Raw genomic sequence first — 19,040 nt, forward strand, 5'->3', positions numbered from 1 at the left:
AAATTAATTAAATTTGTGTGCGCATTGAAAAGGAAAACAATTCTTAGACACCTAGTATGCACAAACCAGAAATAGCGTTCTCAAGAAATACAGTCTCAGAGTCTCTTGGAAAGAACTATATACTCTTAAATTTAGTTACTTCCTGGACACAGAGACTTTACCAAATTTTAGAGACCTTATAAGAAAAAAATGCACCAAATTTATTGGTACTACAAGTCAAATTTCATGGAAAGGCAGGCTTAGTGTCCCAGTCTCAGGATTGAAGAGCTTTTAAGTATTTTTTTTTTAATTCTATTTATTTTATTTTTGGCTGTGTTGGGTCTTCGTTGCTGCACGCGGGCTTTGCTTGCGGGAGCTGGGGCTACTCTTCTTTGCGTTGCACAGGCTCCTCATTGCGGTGGCTTCTCTTGTTGTGGAGCACGGGCTCTAGGCACACAGGCTTCAGTAGTTGTGGCACATGGGCTCAGTAGTTGTGGCACACGGGCTCCAGAGCGCAGGCTCAGTAGTTGTAGCACATAGGCTTAGCTGCTCCGCGGCATGTGGGATCTTCCTGGACCAGGGCTCGAACCCGTGTCCCCTGCATTGGCAGGTGGATCCTTAACCACTGCGCCACCAGGGAAGCCCTAAAGACCTTTTAAGAAATCTATTCCTATGTTTCTTAATGGCATTTCCAGATAGTAATTACTCAATACATTATGCTCAAGGAGGCACACGCAATTAATTAATATTCATTAACACAAAAGTAAATAAGTAGTCCATAATAGAAAATAATATCAGCCTTTTTGCTGAGATCAATAATAATCTTACAAAGATATGAATATATGTAACAGACATACAGTTATATTTATAATATAGTAATATATAACAATGATAAAATAATCTTTGGAAGATATAGTTAAGAGATCAAAGAGAACAATGTTAAGAAAATAAATATCCAAATATTAGGATAAGGCTGAGAGGATGACTGTACATCTTTCCAGTGTCAAACTGACAGATTATTTAATTCTTGAGGAGATTGCCCTGCTTTTGATTTTATTATTGGCTATTAATTAAGAGTTCAGACTCTGTGAAGTTATGTGTTAACTTGTAGATTTGTATCCAATAGAGATACAAATGTTTTCAGTCCAGTAGCAAAGATCATCCCAAATTTTACGGTTTATTGTACTGGAAGACATTATGCAGTTTTATAATCAAACTAACAGTCTTATTCTAATACTTCTTTATTAAACTTCTTAATAACATGTTCCTCAAATTCTCTGTGAACAAGCTTTTATTTTTATTGGTTCCCCTATTAATTACTTTAAATAAATCTTTGACATGTATCTAAGTCATATTTTCAACTTTTAAAAATTATCTTTTGGTCTTCCCTGGTGGCGCAGTGGTTGAGAGTCCGCCTGCTGATGCAGGGGACGCGGGTTTGTGCCCCGGTCCCCCACATGCCGCGGAGCGGCTGGGCCCGTGGGCCCGCGTCCCGCAAAAAAAAAAAAAAAAAAAAATTATCTTTTTCAGCACGCAGACATAGAGAATGGATGTGAGGACACGGCGAGGGGGAAGGGTAAGCTGGGACGAAGTGAGAGAGTCGCATGGACTTATATACACTACAAAATGTAAAACAGATAGCTAGTGGGAAGCAGCCGCATAGCACAGTGAGGTCAGCTCGGTGCTTTGTGACCACCTAGAGGGGTGGGATAGGGAGGGTGGGAGGGAGATGCAAGAGGGAGGAGATATGGGGATATATGTATATGTATAGCCAATTCACTTTGTTATAAAGCAGAAACTAGCACACCACTGTGAAGCAATTATACTCCAATAAAGATGTTAAAAAAATATTATACTTTTACAGCAACTACTCTTATTTGAAGACACTACCTACTCTATGAAACCTTTTGTTATCACTCTCTTTTGTGCCACTACTCTACTAACCTGCTAATAGTGCCTTAAAAGCATGTATAACATAATTACACGTTTCTTTACTTCTCTGTTTTCTTTTGCTACATCCTAAGACCTCTAGCAGCCTAGACCCTTTTGAGGTTTTTACTGAATATCCAGGGCTTAACACAATCTAGTACTTAAATGATAATTAATAAACATTAATTGAATAAATGAATGCAATAGTATGGATACATAAATTTCTTTTTCTTTCTTTCTTTTTTTCTTTCTTTCTTTCTTTCCTTCAAAAGAGTAACTCAACCCAAAATAAAATTTAACATATATTTCAGTATAGGGTTTAACAGTAAACCATTCATGGTCAATTAGTTCCTCTTGAAATTATTAGGGGATAGGTAGATAACCTGAAATTCATAATACCAATGTAGAGTATAAAAGTATTCAGTAAAACATTTCCAGTCCCAGAGCTGGAAGCTCTAGTCAGACACATACAGTACCTGCTATAAGGGAGCCCTCTTGCACCCAGTTTATCACCCAGTGTTAGCCTATTCAAGACCAGATATTCATTACGGAAGAGATGACAGAGTTATAAAATCAGTACTAAGTAACATAGAAAAAAATAATTTGGGGAGGAATCAATGGACACTAAAACTTCTGGGTAAAAAATGGTGGAAAACAATATTTACATAGCTTCAGATATTTTTCCAGAGATTACTTACTAATTAACAAGGGGAATTATAACAACTTTACAGTGGTGTAACCTAGTAAACGCCATCTTTACCAAGGGATCAAGTGTAACATCACCAGTAATGATACAAACTGACATCATATACTTCCTGATGTGATCCACTAAGAACACAAATATCACACATGTAGTTTTTCTTCCAAAAATTGCATAAGCTGAACCTAATAGTGAAATACCAGAGAAATATGAATTGGAGAACATTCTACAAAATAACTGTCATGAGTGGTAATAGCATGTGCAATAAAGAATGGTGAGGAACTGTCCCAGATTAAGAGAGGCTAGAGATACCTGAGAGCTAAACATAACACATGACTCTGGATTGGAGCCTGGATTTTTTTAAAAAATGAAACAATTAGGAAAAACTGAATATGGATTTATGTTAAACAAGACAATGTGTCAAGGTTAAATTTCCTGATTTTGATACTTAATCTGTGATGTAAGGGAATATCCTTGTTCTTAGAAAATACATGCTGAAGTATTTAGGAATAAAGGGAAATGATGTGTAAAATAACTCTCACATGCTTCAGGAAAATAATATAAATGATGTATGTGTCTATGTGTTACAGAGAAGAGGAAAGAGAGGAAAAAATGTGGTAAAGCTTAATGACTGATGAAACTGTAAAGGATATAAGGCAGTTTTGGGTACAATTCTTCTAACTTTCCTATAAATAGGAAATTATTATAAAATAAAAGTAAAATGTATTTAGTAAAATTAAAGTGGCATGTTATAACCAAGGTGATGCTGGTGTGGTATAGTCCCAAGGTAAATCTGGTTACCTCTTTTTTTTTTAAAGTACGAGATTCACATGAGGGAATAGTAAAAGAAGCAATACCTAGGTTATCTGCTCTCTTGAATCTGATACCCAATGAAATTCTATTTTGAGTCATATTTTATTTTTATTTTTGAGAAGGTAGTTGAAGCTAAGGAGAGGTAGACAAAAAGGGGTAGAAAGAAGAAAAGACAGAGGAAAACAGCTCATTCTACTCGCCTGAGTTCTACCTCCTACAAGTTCTGTTTTGTGGATACGGCAGTTTGTGGAAAGAGGTTATCTGAACAAAGATATGATAAAACCTTAAAAAGTAAAACAAAAACAAAAATTGTTTTACATTTCTTTAAATACGCAATGCCTAACCCAGTTTCCGCTCAAGATATATAGTCCACAACGTTCTTCACTAAAGAAATAATTTGGATTCATCTCACTTAAATCTTGGTGCTGCCTTGCCAATAATTAAAAGCTACTTGTAGTCCTCCTTTGGTATCTGCAGGGGATTGGTTCCAGGACCACCCCCCCTTGGACACCTAAATTCACAGATGCTCAAGTCCCTTATATAAAATAGCATAGTATTTGCATATAACCTACCCAGATCCTTCCGTATACTTTAAATCATCTCTAGATTATGTATAATATCTAATACAATGTAAATACTATATAAATAATGGCCAGTGCCAAGCAAATTCAAGTCTTGCTCTTTGGAATATTCTGGAATTTTTAAAAATATTTTCGATCCACAGTTGGTTGAATCTGGAACCTGTGAATATGAGGGTCACTGTATACCCTCTCATTTCTATTTTTCTGAGTTGTTAATAGGCTGCTTACTATTCAATACATTACTTAGACATGGAATAGTCATTCCAGAACCAGTAATTTCCTGCCTATTCTAGTTAGTGGTCCTTGTAAGGAATCTGTCTTTTTAGAATGTAAGAATTCAATGACCCTCACAGGAAACCTAGACTTTCTTTTTTTAATATCATATAACTCAGCTGCCACAAGTAAAGAGACCTCCTCTTCTTGGTCACCATCCCCTTCAAACAGTGTGGAACACTTACCCAGGGCACATAGCTAGCACTGGGTTCAACTGAAAATTCACTTTGCTTTCCCATTAAGGCCATATAATAGAATCATCTTTTGAATTTTTCTTCAATTTGGGCTGCTGCTTTACCCTTAGCAATTCTACTGTGGTTTTCTTAATGTGATCCTATTTCAGTGAAAAAAAAAAAAAAGTACTTTTTAATGAAGCTTTTATCCACTGCTTTAGTAAAATACGTTTGCTTATTGAACCAGAATAATTTGCTTTTTTATGGCAAGATGATTCTTATTTCTAAATGAATATAGGAATTTTTAGCAAAGTCATAGTGTCAAAAATTAGAAAATCACTTTATGTTGTTTTAATAGAGCAAAAGCAATTTCTGTAAAAATCATGTGTATGGGTCAACAGTTCTGATTTCCTTAAAGTTACCTAATGGTCTACTTATAACAACAAGGAGAGACTCACGAAAAGCTCAAGATGTTAGCTTCTTTTATGTTCAACCCCACTGCGCTGAATCAAAAACTACAAAACAAAACTATATACTGAACAACAGTAGCTATCTTTGAACTTCTTTAGTCAACAGACCTTACAGGCTTCCAGCTGCATAATAGTAAGTTCCCTTCAAGGAACCATAGTATCACTTTATAAAACTTAATAGTGTTCCAACTCTCTTTTGTCCTGCAGGATTTCCTAGAGAGATGAATGCTATTGGAAAAGAGCACGCATTAATAGTTCCTTTCTCTTATTCTAAATGTAAGCCCAGCATCTCTGATTAGTTCTTTTTTCTCAGCTATAGCAGCTTCCAGTAGACTGCTGGGTCAGGTTAAATCTTTAGGATCAGTGTACCCTGGCACCCACTCGACTCAGTGATGGTTTCCGTATACTTTTATTATCATTATTATTAAAAAATAAAAGAGAGAGAATCACTGTGATTCATGAACCATAGCTAGGTGGCTGATCTTTTCATCTGAAATCGCTATTTGTATTAATGTATCCACATTTCTTTGGAACATAAATCTACTGAAGGCAACAGCATGCTGAGATATACTGTCTCATCCCAACCAGCACCTAATACATCATATGAACTATGTGACAGCTGGTTACTCCCCTCCTCATTAAAATTCATGTAGTTCAAATATTCAAGCTGAATATCCTACTGGTAGATGTATTCTTCCAACAGAATGAAGAAAGAAGAGAGACAAAAGCAAAAACTTGAGTGTGTCATAAAACTTTCTCTCACAAATGTTTAGGGATCTTCAGTTATCTCAGGACAGACTAGTACTACTAGTAAATACACTATAGTTCAAAATTTATTTTTAAAGTAAAATAAATAAGGTACTCTATAATTCACTATTTTCTTCAACTTTATTTTTTGTTTTTGAAGTCATTGCCTATTATTATTTTGGATAAAATTAACTTAAGATTTAACAGAAGATAGTTTTAAATAAGTAATTTATCAAGTTATTATGTGAATGTTCACATAAATGTTCACAATGTTTAAACTTTTTATTTAAGAAAACAGAGAATGCAAATTAAATTTCTTTGTAAAAAGCCAAGGCACCTGTCTTAGGGCAGATGCTTTTTTCCTAATTTCATAATCAGGAAATAACTAGGTCGAGTAAACTTTCTAATTAAAGGGTAACATAAACATGGTAACATATGCAAATCTTAAGTGTACTTCTCAAATAGTTTTTTCCTAAGCAATATAACTTGATTTTGAAAAATGTATGAGTTTCTGGAAAATACACAAATGAGAAATTAGGTAAATAGCAGATTACCCTTATAAAGCACTAACATATAAATAACTTGAATATTTTAAGGATTATTTTTGTTGTGGCTTAAAGGAGCCAACTCAACTTCTTGTCATGATGAGATATACTTTAAAGGTGAGTTTGGCTCTTAAAATGTTTTCCTTTCTAAATGGCTACTGGAAAAGGTAATATTATTTAATTTCAGTTTCTGGCTTTAATCCATGTTATTAATAAATATGTGTCATTTTCATCAATATAGCACTTTAAAATTTATAAAGCCTTTTCACATAAAATATAGTATTTGATCCTTACAACAACTCTATAAGGTAGGTAGTATTATTAGGAGAAAAAAATGAGACTGGAATTTGGTGTCCTCTTAACAACTGCTTGCTCCTTTTATCACACCATACTTGCTTATTTAAGAAATTAAAGTCATGCTTAACGGACACAAGAAGAACTCCTGTTTTTAAAATTTGTCTATTTTGATCATGTTTCTGTGTTAGGAGAAATAGTTTGCCTTTGGTTCTTAAGCAATATGATTTTATTCCAGACAAGTTTTACAAAGAGAAAATAAAAAAGCATATTCTTATAAGATATTAAATATTAGAAGGCACTAAAGGCATTTGGGAAAAAAAGAAGTGTGAAAAAGCATGCAAATATTATAAAGTTTAAGAATTTATTAATTTACTACATTTTTATTAAATTATTACTTTTCTTATAATTTGGGGAACTAAAGGTACTTTATAGATTTTCTTCCCTTCTGAAATCATGCTGAAAACTGCACCCTCCCCTTTGAGCACACACCCTGCACACCACAAGTTCCTCTTGGTTCACAGCCAGCCTGAGGTACAATCCACAGGAAGTTCCAGAGGAGACAAACCAGAAACAGCAAGAGAGTAAGACAGAAGTGGGCTATGTGTGGTTCTCTGGTAGTTGCCAAGTGTCCCGGAAGGTCAAATATACACTGCTTGCACAATGCACACAACTTTTGCCACTATCTGTCTTTTGCTCAACTTAAGCTGCTGTCAATTTGAAAACAAAACAAAACCAAAAAAAGCATAATTGTGGGCGATAGTAGTGAGGGTAGACTTAATTACTGCAACATATTACACAGACTCTAATAAGGAGGTCCTAGTTTAAGTGATATATCAATAATTGCTACTTCTCCAATATGACTTTAGAAACAGAAGGGAAGGATTGAGAATCCCTGGAGTACCTTAAAAGGAGGCTGAAATACAAGTGTATAAAAACTGAAATAGGATAGTAACATAGATGGGGGGGAAAAGGGAGAGAAGCCATGAACTATGAGGGTGAAAGTCAATTCTCTGCATATTTTTCCAGTTCCACTCCAAAGTTTCAGTCCTTGGATTTTCAACTACTTTCCTTATGCAAATAGCTTTTTTTTCACGAGCTCTTATTCTATTGCCATAAATCTAATACATTGTGCTTTTCAGTGCATATTGGCTTTGTCAGATTTCTGATATATTAGAGATTCCTAGCCTTTCCATTTGGAATCCGTATGTCATTTCACCTACATCTTAAGTTTTCAGATAGAACAGGTTTAAAAAAAAAAGGGGGGGTCAAGAACAAAATGCCTAGTAATAACTGTTTAGAGTATGAAAAAGCAGCTTGCAAAGGAGTCTGAAAGGAGAAAAGGAGAAGAACCAAAGGAGAGTTAACCCTGCAAAAGGAGAAGTGATAAGTATATAGAGTCCTCAACAGTGTGAAATGCTGAAGAGAAGTCGAGAAAGATGAAGAATGGAAAAAAAAGAATATGAAAACTGGCAAAGTCACTAATGACTTTAGAAAAGCTCTCCATTGCGGTGGTTTCTGCCTACCAAGGCATATTTTTCAACATCTGGAGATATGTCCAGTTGTCACAACTTGAGGGTTCTACTGGCATTTTATGGGTAGGGGTCAGGGATGCCATTAAACACCCCACAGTGCACAAGACAGCCCTCTCCCACCTCCCAACAAAGAACTATCCAGGACAGAATGTCAATAGTGTCCATGTTGAGAAACTATACATTACAAGAGCTAATAAAACATGAAAGTGAGGACTGTGTGGGCAGTGAGGAAATGCATTTGGCAAGAGAAGGCTATTCTTTTAGAAAAGTTTGCCTTGTGGAAAAGAGGGACAGGGAGGAAAACTTCAGGAGCAAGCAGGATATAGAAAATGTTTAATTTTTGTTTATTTCCTTCAGGCTGGGAAACTTGGCAGTGTTGTAAACTGACAGCGGTGAAGAGATGGAGAAGAAACCAGAGAAGCAAACATAAGAGATGTACTGATGATGACTGTTCTTAAGGAGGTAAGGAGTTGAAATCAGGAAGACAAGTAGAAACAACTGCTTTGAAAGAATGCAGGGACACATATCTCTCTAAGATCAGAGGAAATGGGGGACTGATGGGGAAAAGACCAAGAGTGGGTGGCAAGAACGGGAGAGTGGGAGGAGAGTGTTTAAAGCTTACACTTGGTGCCTGAGATAAGCAACTGGCCTGTGATCCATTTTCTCTGAGATAGAGTTACAGGGAGTTTGCTTCCTGGAAAGATCTCCTTGTAAACACAGTAATGACTGACCGAATTAGCAAACAAACAAACCATAAAACTAAATGGTTTTTACTATAGGGGAGTTTAAGTGAGACTGCTTATGAAAAATAAAGCTGGAACTTAGAGATTTATGGGATATGACTCCCTGAAAAATGTCTGTGTATGCTATCTAACTATTGGAGTATAAAGTAGAGATGTTTCATGAAGTCAAAGGGGAAAACTTCTAGTTATAAGATAAATAAGTTCTGAGGATGTAGTGTACAGCATGGTGACTATAATTAAAAAGAAAAACAATGAGATGTTTCATATTGATTGGATCTTTCTGTGTCAATGAGGTGACTATATACATTTAACAATGCAAACTTTATCCAACAATCTGGGCCAGTGCCCACCACATGCAGAAAGGAGCTGGGAAACGGGACGGTATTCCAGATCTCTCCCTGCTTCACCTGCGCCTCTTGACAACTGATAAAAGCTCTGATTCATGTTGAGTTTCTCTGACAAAAGAAATTCTTTGTGTTTCTCACTGACACATACACTAATCACTGGGTAGTGCTGAAGACAACTGGCCAAGCATTAAAATCATAATTCTGTAAGGAAATTACAAACGCATACAATAAAGAGCCTAAGCGATGGAACCAAAAAAAGGTACTTGGGTTGTTTCCAGTTGAACGTAACAAGCTTAGAACAACAGAAGATCTAAGCAAAGGAGGAATTTCAGACCAAACTTTTAACACTAGAGTGAAATGATCACTGAATTAAATTATAAAAGTGATAAAATGACAGCTACTCTAAATTAGGAATGACTAAACAAAAACATCATCACATAGGAAAGGTGTGAAATGTATATGCATGATTCATTTGTAAATCCCACTTCCTTATCCTGAATTGTAAATATGATGGTTTGTGAGATTATCATAAATGTCTGTCTTGATTGTTAAATTATTTGAAAATATTAATATATTAAAATATTTATATCTTTTCTATAAACTGACTGTAATGTAAAATATTAGACATAATTCTACTACAATAATATACTTCTTGACCTTGGAAGTCAAATTTTATTTGGCTTTTTCAATTTACTAAAATTAATTTAATATGTTGTATTTAAATTTCAAAATAATAGAATAACCCTAGGAAGAGTAATTTTTTCTTTATTGTGTAACTAGAATAATTTAAAAACTTCAAATTCCAAAGACTATTCCCTCAGGAAAGATAGTTATTTTACTCAAGGTCAATTCTATGTTACAGACTGTGCAGTGTTCAGCTGGTCAGAGATTTGCCATGGATCCTGAATCAATAAATATTCTTTCTCACACTATGAAAGCTGTGTCAGCTCATGGGGTTACCTAAACAAGGCATAAAATAGTTTGCATCTTACAGAAAATTGAGATGAACTGAACCAATTAAAAATAAAACTGTCATCTTTGCATTCTAATCCCAAGAATAAAAGGTAAACAACCTTAATTTTCCAATTTCTTAATTTCAGAGGGGTATAAAATATCTAACAGGTATCCTAGATATAGTGTGGTTACAGAAAAAATCTTTAATTTTCTTCTACTATTGTCCATCTTAATTATTTCCTTGATAAATAATAATAAATAGAAATAGAATATGTACTGTTCTTAATGAAGCTTTTAATATATTCTAGCATTGCTATCATTACAATGTGATTGCTTATCGCTATGGCCTGAATGCTTGTATTCCCCCAAAATCCACATGTTGAAATTCTAATCCCCAAAGGTGATGGTGTTAGAAGGGGGGGCCTTTGGGAGGTGCTTAGGTCATGAGGGTGGACCCCTCATGAATGGGATTAGTGCCTGCATAAAAAAAGCTCCAGAGAGATCCCTAACCCCTTCCACCAGGTAGGACACAGCGAGAAGATGCTGGCTACAAATCAGGAACCATGCTGCCACCTTGATCTTGGACTTCCCATCCCCCAGAACTGTGAGAAATAAATTTCTGTCATTTATAAGCTATCCAGTCTGTGATATTTTGTTAAAGTAGCCTGAACAAACTAAGACATTTATAGTAAATTTTAATAATGTAATCACAGAAGGAAAAATTAGGTGCTATGGACATTTTCATGCGAACTGTATGAAGAGAAATGGTAATATCTAGGACACTGCACTTATTTACTTACAACTTTTCTTAAAGTCATTTAAGATGAAGTGAGTTAACTCTCTGAATAAGCTATTCATAGCATTGTGCACCAAACATACAAATTGTGACAGCTTCTAAACAAAAATGACTCATCCCAAAAGCTAGAATGAAAAAAAATGAATGGAATATTTTATCCAATTCTTCTTTTTTAAAGGCAATTCTGAATCTATAAGTTGATAAGAAATGGAGTTGGGGTAGATAAAATACACAGGGGATTTTTAAATATCACCTTATAGACATATTTGACTCAGAACTTACATTTTTTTAATGGGTTCCCCAATAATATCACAAACAATTGACTACTCTTGTCTTCTTTGTATGGCCAGTCCATAAGTATTGTATTGATATGATCCTGGAAACCATTCTGTACGGTCAATTATCCTAAAATGAATGATGCTTCTACTAGAACAATATCAAAGGTGGTATTGCCTTGATCAAGTACTTGGCATCAAAAACCAGTTTTATCAAACAATGCATCATAGAAACATCTGTACATATGTATAATAAGTTAAAATGTCAAAAATGTGCATAAGGACACCACACATAATGATTGTTCTAAATGCCTTAATTCATATCTATATGAACATACATCACAACCTAATCAGCAATTTTATCTTTAATTCACCCATATTTATTGTGCACCAGGCACTTTACTAAGTGCTATACGAAATGCTAATATATACAAGAGTTCTTCCATTTAAAAGACTGAATGAAATCTAATAAATGAAGCATATTCAAATAACTAAGTGGTGCATGCCATACACATGATACAACTTAGAAGAACACTGATAGGAAAACTATCATTAGTAACTAGAAAAATCAGTAAAGGCATTATGGTTAGGGTTATTAATCTAAAATTAATATACTACTTATCAACAAATGTAATTGCATGTCTAATGAGCGATACTTGCGATTTTCCTTCTTAAAATACATAAGGATTAAGAAGAATGATTTGTATGCCCCCATTTTCTTAAATATATTAATGACTTCCTTTTCTCATTAAATGTCCTTGTAGCACGCGATGATATTAGCTTTAATTCCATTCACAATGTTACATCAAAAGCTGATGTAACCCTCAAAAGCCACTAACATTTTTACGTATTTGAAAGTCTTATTTAAGATTTCAGGATTCAGGGCTTCCCCGGTGGCGCAGTGGTTGAGAGTCCGCCTGTCGATGCAGGGGATATGGGTTCGTGCCCCAGTCCGGGAAGATCCCACATGCCGCGGAGCGGCTGGGCCCGTGAGCCATGGCCGCTGAGTCTGTGCGTCCAGAGCCTGTGCTCCGCAACCGGAGCGCCCACAACAGTAAGAGGCCCGCGTACCGCAAAAAAAAAAAAAAGATTTCAGGATTCAGAGGAGAAAATTCTTGAATCACATCTTACAATCATCATCTTTCACTTGCTCTTAATTTTGAGCTTGAACAACTTTCATGCCACAAAATGAAAGTGTGAAAGTGCATATACCAAACAAGCCCAGGAGAACTCTTTTGCCTAGTGGATGGTAGAGGTGGGATGTTTTGAAGGTGATTCTTTAAACATTAATTTTGTACTTTCTTCTTTCCTGCCGCAGTGCCTCCCAGAGTTCCTGCTCAGCACTAGCATCGTCCTCAATGTTAGAAATTAGCCAAAAACGCTAGGGAGTTATATGTATAATTAATAGTGTCAATTGAGCATGTGAGATAAAGTATATGTAAATCAGGGATACAGGAGTTCATGTGTTTGTTTTTTTTTTTTTTTTTTTTTTTTGCGGTACGCGGGCCTCTCACTGCTGTGGCCTCTCCCGCTGCGGAGCACAGGCTCCGGACACACAGGCTCAGCGGCCATGGCTCACGGGCCCAGCCGCTCCGCGGCATGTGGGATCCTCCCGGACCGGGGCACAAGCCCGCATCCCCTGCATCGGCAGGCGGACTCTCAACCACTTCGCCACCAGGGAAGGCCCATGTGCCCTTTTCTAATCCGTTTTTACTTTTGATATCAATGGTCACAATCCAAATCAAGCATGCCCCACCCATTCTGAATTTTAAGATGGTCAAAATGCTCAAATCTGGTGTATTGATAAGATTAGGTTAATACCTCCCAGTCTGGAACTCTAAAATTCTAAAGGGCTGTCTCTTTCATCTTTGCATCTTCAAAGTAGGTTCTAAATAAATATTTATTGAAAGAAATTGTGAATGAATTGATGAATGGACGAATGAATGAAGAAAACGCTAACACAGGAGAAAACAGTGGGCCCCAGAAGAGAAGTGGATGCATAGTTATGTGCTTGTCCATTTAGCACAGGGCTTAATCAGTCTTAATCAATTATTGTCAATAATATTTAAATTCTAGATTTCAACATATCAAAGAATTAACAACATGAGACGCTGCTGATATGCAAGTAACTGTTTTTTTTCTCAAATATAAATCTGGTCTGTTCTTCTAGCGAAGAAGTCCTACAGTTCATGTTTTTACTACGCTATTCACAGTTTCTACACAAAGGCAACAGGATGCCAAACCACAAATGAGAGGAATTAAGCTGTCAGAGTAAAAGTGGCCATAAGTGAATTGTCAGAATCGCTCAGCACAGATAGTTCCGGGGAGCTTTGTGGATGCATTTGCTGAGTAAGCTAAAGCTAACACAACTTTCCAAGCCAGCTTTTTAATGTAATAATAACAAGTATTTCCAAATATAGTAATATTCCCAAACCGGGAGTCAAGTAAAGTTAATTTAGATATACATCTCAAGGCCTTTAAGTCAGGAAGAGAGCACGTCTCAAAGGAAAAAACTTGTGGTTAAAATGAATCCTTCAATGTCAAAGATGTTTTCCTCTTTCTGAAACACAATGACCAGCTCAGTGTGAGGCATCAAATCAAATGACTTTATGCCCATCAAATGCCTGAAGACAACAGGGAGGGAGGAGGTAAGCAGGAAATCTCAGTTAATTAAAAGAACTGAGATACAATAAACTATTAGGGAATATCATAGTCATTAGTGCCCATGATACATATCTGGGTCTACAACATCCAGACACATGCAAGAGACTATTCTCTGGCCCCTTTTGTGGCAAGTTTGGGCCTGGTGATTAGATTTGCTCAGCGGGAAATGAAGTGAGTCTCTCACAGGTAAAGCATTTATTACTGGGGTACAGTCTCCAGAGATCTTTTACCACAGTGAAAGGCAGTGTTTTGCAACAGCTGCTGCTTCAACAGCCTGGATACAGAAGGAGGAGATACTGAATGGAACTCCAGCACCTTCTGCAATGAACACATAGCTGGAGCGAGAAATAAATCTATATTATAAAGTCATTAAAATTTGGAGGTTGTTTGCTCTTATGTAGCCTGGCTCATCCTTCCTCATACACTCAGGCACTTTCCTTCCTCTAGTGATGCCAGGTGGTATATATTGTTTAACACATACAAATCTATCCTCAATTAATACTTTTTTTAGAGCAGGGTGATCTCATAAATATTTAGAGTTAGACTTCACTGTGTGAAGCTGCTGGAGAAACCAAGACAAATCCTTACATTTAATCACTTATACATCATAATCTGGAGGGAAAGTTCCTGGAAAGAAAGAGCCTACTTCTAGAAAAGTTGTTTTTAAATGTTTGGACCATCCTAAGGAAAGTATCAAGAAAGTTACTCAGAGGAAAATTAAGGGAAGTCTTTATTTAAAGCAGTTTAAAGATATATAATAAATTTGAATGCTCATCAAATTGTTACATATATATTGATCTCTTGTAATAAATTTAAGCAAAGTCCAATTTATTCTGAGCCACTGGTGTTCAAAGAGTTAATACATCCTGCCCTTTCCCTTTTATACTGAAATATCCCCAAAGTGTACAAAAACACTAGAATTGTGGTCTATCTCACCTATTAGAGAATATTTTTGGTCATTCACAGGAACCCTCTGCATCTTAATAAACAGAGCCATACACCATTGGTAGAATTAAATCCTCATGACCTATATGAAATACTCTAGTTCCTTCTAAGTATAAATATCTTCTTTTGTGACAAAGTTCCTTTTTGGATGAGCTGTCTCTCAGTAAAGACATTGATACCATTCATCAGCATATCAAGACATATTACCACATTTTAAATCCAGAATAAGTACTACATTTTGTTCATTTTTTGTATCCCTTACAGAGGGTTGTAGTCTAGACTTAGAGTAAGCATAGATTGCCTTAAATGTGTTAACTTCATTATACAGAAATAATGCAAGAAAAATGAAAAATTAATTTTAAATCTATTACATTCCCCCCAAAGCATGTAGGATTTAAAGCTAGACAGTTGAGTATCCAAATCTAAATCCTATTTCTGCCACTTACTATCTGTGTTTTCGGGCAAGTTGCTTATCTTCTTAGTGCCTTATTTTACTCTTTTGCAAAACGTGATCAGTAAAAGAATCACTCGGTTCATAATATTGTGAGGACTGAATGTGATAATATATGAGAAGCATTAAGAGTAGTCCCTTGGTTCAAATAAGTATTAAAAATACATGTTACTACTATTGCTCTAAAAGAAAAGAATAACTGAACCATGGATGCATTCTTAAACACACATATTCACCTGAATTATTTTGGAAGAGGAATATAGAAAATGTGTGCATCTTCTCACACATAAAGCTATCATTTCCTAAACATATGTCACTTGCTTCACATATAGCTAAAATTACCTAAAAATCCTAGCATTTCTTCCTTATATTGCTAAGAGCTAAATAATACATTGTATGCATATTAAATTAACTATTACACTATAAATTAATTAAAGATCGAGATATTAGTTGCAAAGTCCTAAGGAAGAAAGTCATAAAGTAATTTCGATACATTTCGTGTGGAAATTCAAGGGTGTCAGTATTTATTTCAACAAGTTTTACCTGTGAATCCAGTGAACATGTACAATAGTTTAACCAAGTTTCCGTCTAATCTCCATAGCGTTTCCCCTACCATAGCAATGGTGTGATCATGCCATCTAGTGGACGATCTATATCACTGCAGGTATACTTTTTGAATAAAAAACCTCAAATAAATTAACAAAATCACATTTTTATATTTGACATTTAAAATTTTAAATCTTGAAAGTGTATCTGAGGAGAAGAATAATGATTTTGTGATGTTATGATGAGAATTATATAAACGTAGTATGAAAAACACAAGATATAAAAAGAATAAGTAAAAGGCCCAACTTTGGGCAAAAGTAATAAACAGGGCACACTTATTAATATAAGTACGTCTTTAAAAAGGAATAATAGAAATTTGGTGAAAATAGATGTTTCATAATAATTCATTAGCCATAACTTTTAATGTTGTATCAATTGGAAATCTATTTTAACATGTTCTTGTATTTAGACAAAAAAAATCAATTGCAACAATAATAATATAATATTTTCAATGCAAAGAACAGAAAGAAAGATGAAATATAATATAATGTAATATCTTTCTATATATGCAAATGTAAATACACAGTCATTTTTTAGCATAAAAGAAGCAACAAACCCATTATCGTTTGTTGTTCTGTAGATGATTTGTCCAAGATTAAAATCTGGCCAAGCCTGACCTAATGGCTAGAACCTCTAACTTCAAACACAATGGTTTTGCTATCACTCAGTGTTGCCTCAGTAACTTAAGGCTTCTTCTCATTGCAATTGTCAGAACTAGATGACCTAATGTTTTCATTTGAAACATAATTGTCTAAGATATATAGATATAAGTGATTTAGTTTCGAGCATTTTTCACATATAAGTAGGTAGGTGGATAGATCCTTTTAAAGAAGCAGTGTTAAACACTAGAAAATCAAAGACACTGCTGAAAAAGGACACGTGAGAAAGGGAGCAAATGGAATCCAGAAGGCAAGCCCACCCCAATATTTGTGAGGCCTGAGGCCTCAAGGACCTCCCGGGCTGCAGTCCACTCACATCTTTCCCCACCCTGGCTGTATCCTACACTGTGAGGGAGCTAATACAAGTTACCACTAAGACACCCCAGCTCACAAGTGCAAGCTCAGACCCCACCCTCCTCTACACACCCCATTTCCACCCTCATCTGCAGGCCTCCACAATTTGAATCAGGAATCTGGAATCTCGGTCACCTGGAATGTGTTAAAGCTTTGCATGGGCATATCACCTTGACCCTCAAGGATTCTCACCCTATGTGAAGTGGGAACTGTAGAAAGATAGGAAGAATAGGATCCACTAAAGCAGCAGTCCCCAACCTTTTCGGCACCAGGACCAGTTTCATGGAAGACAATTTCTCCATGCACCGGGGTGCAGGGTGATGGTTCAGGTGGTAACGCAAGCGATGGGAAGCGGCTGTAAATACAGACGAAGCTTCGCTCGCTGGCCCGTCACTCACCTCCTGCTGTGTGGCCCAGTTCCTAACAGGCCACAGACTGGTACCGGTCCATGGCCCGGGGGTTGGGGACCCCTGCACTAAGGGGTCTAAGGGTGGTACTGGCATATGTGTGGTTGACAACAGGACATTTTTTAGGTGGCTAAAGATGGAGAAATGGTGTGAAATGATGTTGTCAGAGGTTGTCTTCATGATCAACATTTTTCTTAGACTGTATATCCCAGGGTCTTGCTCTAGGATGGAGAATGTCAAACCTTCCATGCAAGCAAGAAAGACAGGTTTTAAGGGTTGCTATCCTGGTGTGCTTCTATGTGTTGTGACCCATGAGCATCTCAGGTGAAGACTTAACCTCTCTGACTTGTGATATCGACCATGCAAACCAATTTTTCCTTCAAAAGAAAGTCTCTTCAATAAGTGATGCTGGGAAAACGAGACAGCTACATATAAAAGAATAAAATTAAAACATCCTCTAACACCATATACAAAAATAAACTCAAAATGGATTAAAGACCTAAATTTAACACCAGATACTGTAAAGCTCCTAGGGGAAAACACAGGCAGAATGCTCTTTGACATAAATCGCAGCAACATTTTTTTGGATCTGTCTCCTAGAACAATGGAAATAAAAGCAAAACTAAACAAATGGGACCTAATTAAACTTCAAAGCTTTTGCACAGCAAAGGAAACCATAAACAAAACAAAAAGACAACCTACGGACTGGGAGAAAATATTTGCATATGATAATATCGACAAGGGATTAATTTCCAAAATATACAAACAGCTCATACAGCTTAATATTAAAAAAAAAACCCAATCAAAAAATGGGCAGAAGACCTAAATAGGTATTTCTCCAAAGAAGATATACAGATGGCCAACAGGCACATGAAAAGATGCTCAATATTACTAATTACTAGAGAAATGCAAATCAAAACCACAATGAGGTATCACCTCACACCAGTCAGAATGGTCAGCATTAAAAAGTCTACAAATAACAAATGCTGGAGAGGGTATGGAGAAAAGGGAACCCTCCTACACTGTTAGTGGGAATGTAAGTCAGTGCAGCCACTATGGGAAACAGTATGGAGGTTCCTCAGAAAACTGAAAACAGAATTACCACATGATCCAGCCATCTGACTCCTGGGCATATATCCAGAGAAAACTCTAATTCAAAAAGATACATGCACCCCAATGTTCATAGCAGCACAATTTAAAATAGCCAAGACATGGAAGCAGCCTAAATATACATCGACAGATGAGTGAATAGAAAAGATGTATATATCTACATATATATACACATACATATACATATATACACATGTATATATATACACACATACATTACACAAAATGGGATATTACTCAGCCATAAAAAAAGAATGAAATAATGCCATTTGCAGCAAAATGGATGGATCTACAGATTATCATATTAAGTGAAGCAAGTCAGATAGAGAAAAACAAATATCATATGGCATCACTTATATGTGGAATCTAAATAAATGATACAAATGAACTTATCTACAGGACAGAAATAGACTCACAGACGTAGAAAACAAACTTATGGTTACCAAAGGGGATGGGGAGAAGATAAGTTAGGCATTTGGGATTAATGTGTACACACTACTATATCTAAATCAGATAAGCAACAAGGATCTACTGTACAGCACAGGGAACTATATTCAATATCTTGTAATAATCTATAATGGAAAAGAATCTGAGAGAGTATATTTACTGAATCACCTTGCTGCACACCTGAAACTAATGCTTCAATTTGCAAGGAGCATGAACTTGCCAGTAATATATGGGATTATTTTA

At 35.9% G+C, this 19,040-nt stretch overlaps 1 protein-coding gene across 8 annotated transcripts in view; it reads right to left on the bottom strand.

Annotated features, from left to right (window-relative positions):
* The window catches only part of CCSER1 (coiled-coil serine rich protein 1), a 1,247,878-nt gene that overhangs the window by 1,063,366 nt on the left and 165,472 nt on the right, over positions 1–19,040 (bottom strand). The gene's annotated exons all lie outside the window — the stretch shown is intronic.

The sequence above is a fragment of the Stenella coeruleoalba genome (genome assembly GCF_951394435.1).
Source record: "Stenella coeruleoalba genome assembly, chromosome: 4".
NCBI classification, from domain to species: Eukaryota; Metazoa; Chordata; class Mammalia; order Artiodactyla; family Delphinidae; genus Stenella; species Stenella coeruleoalba.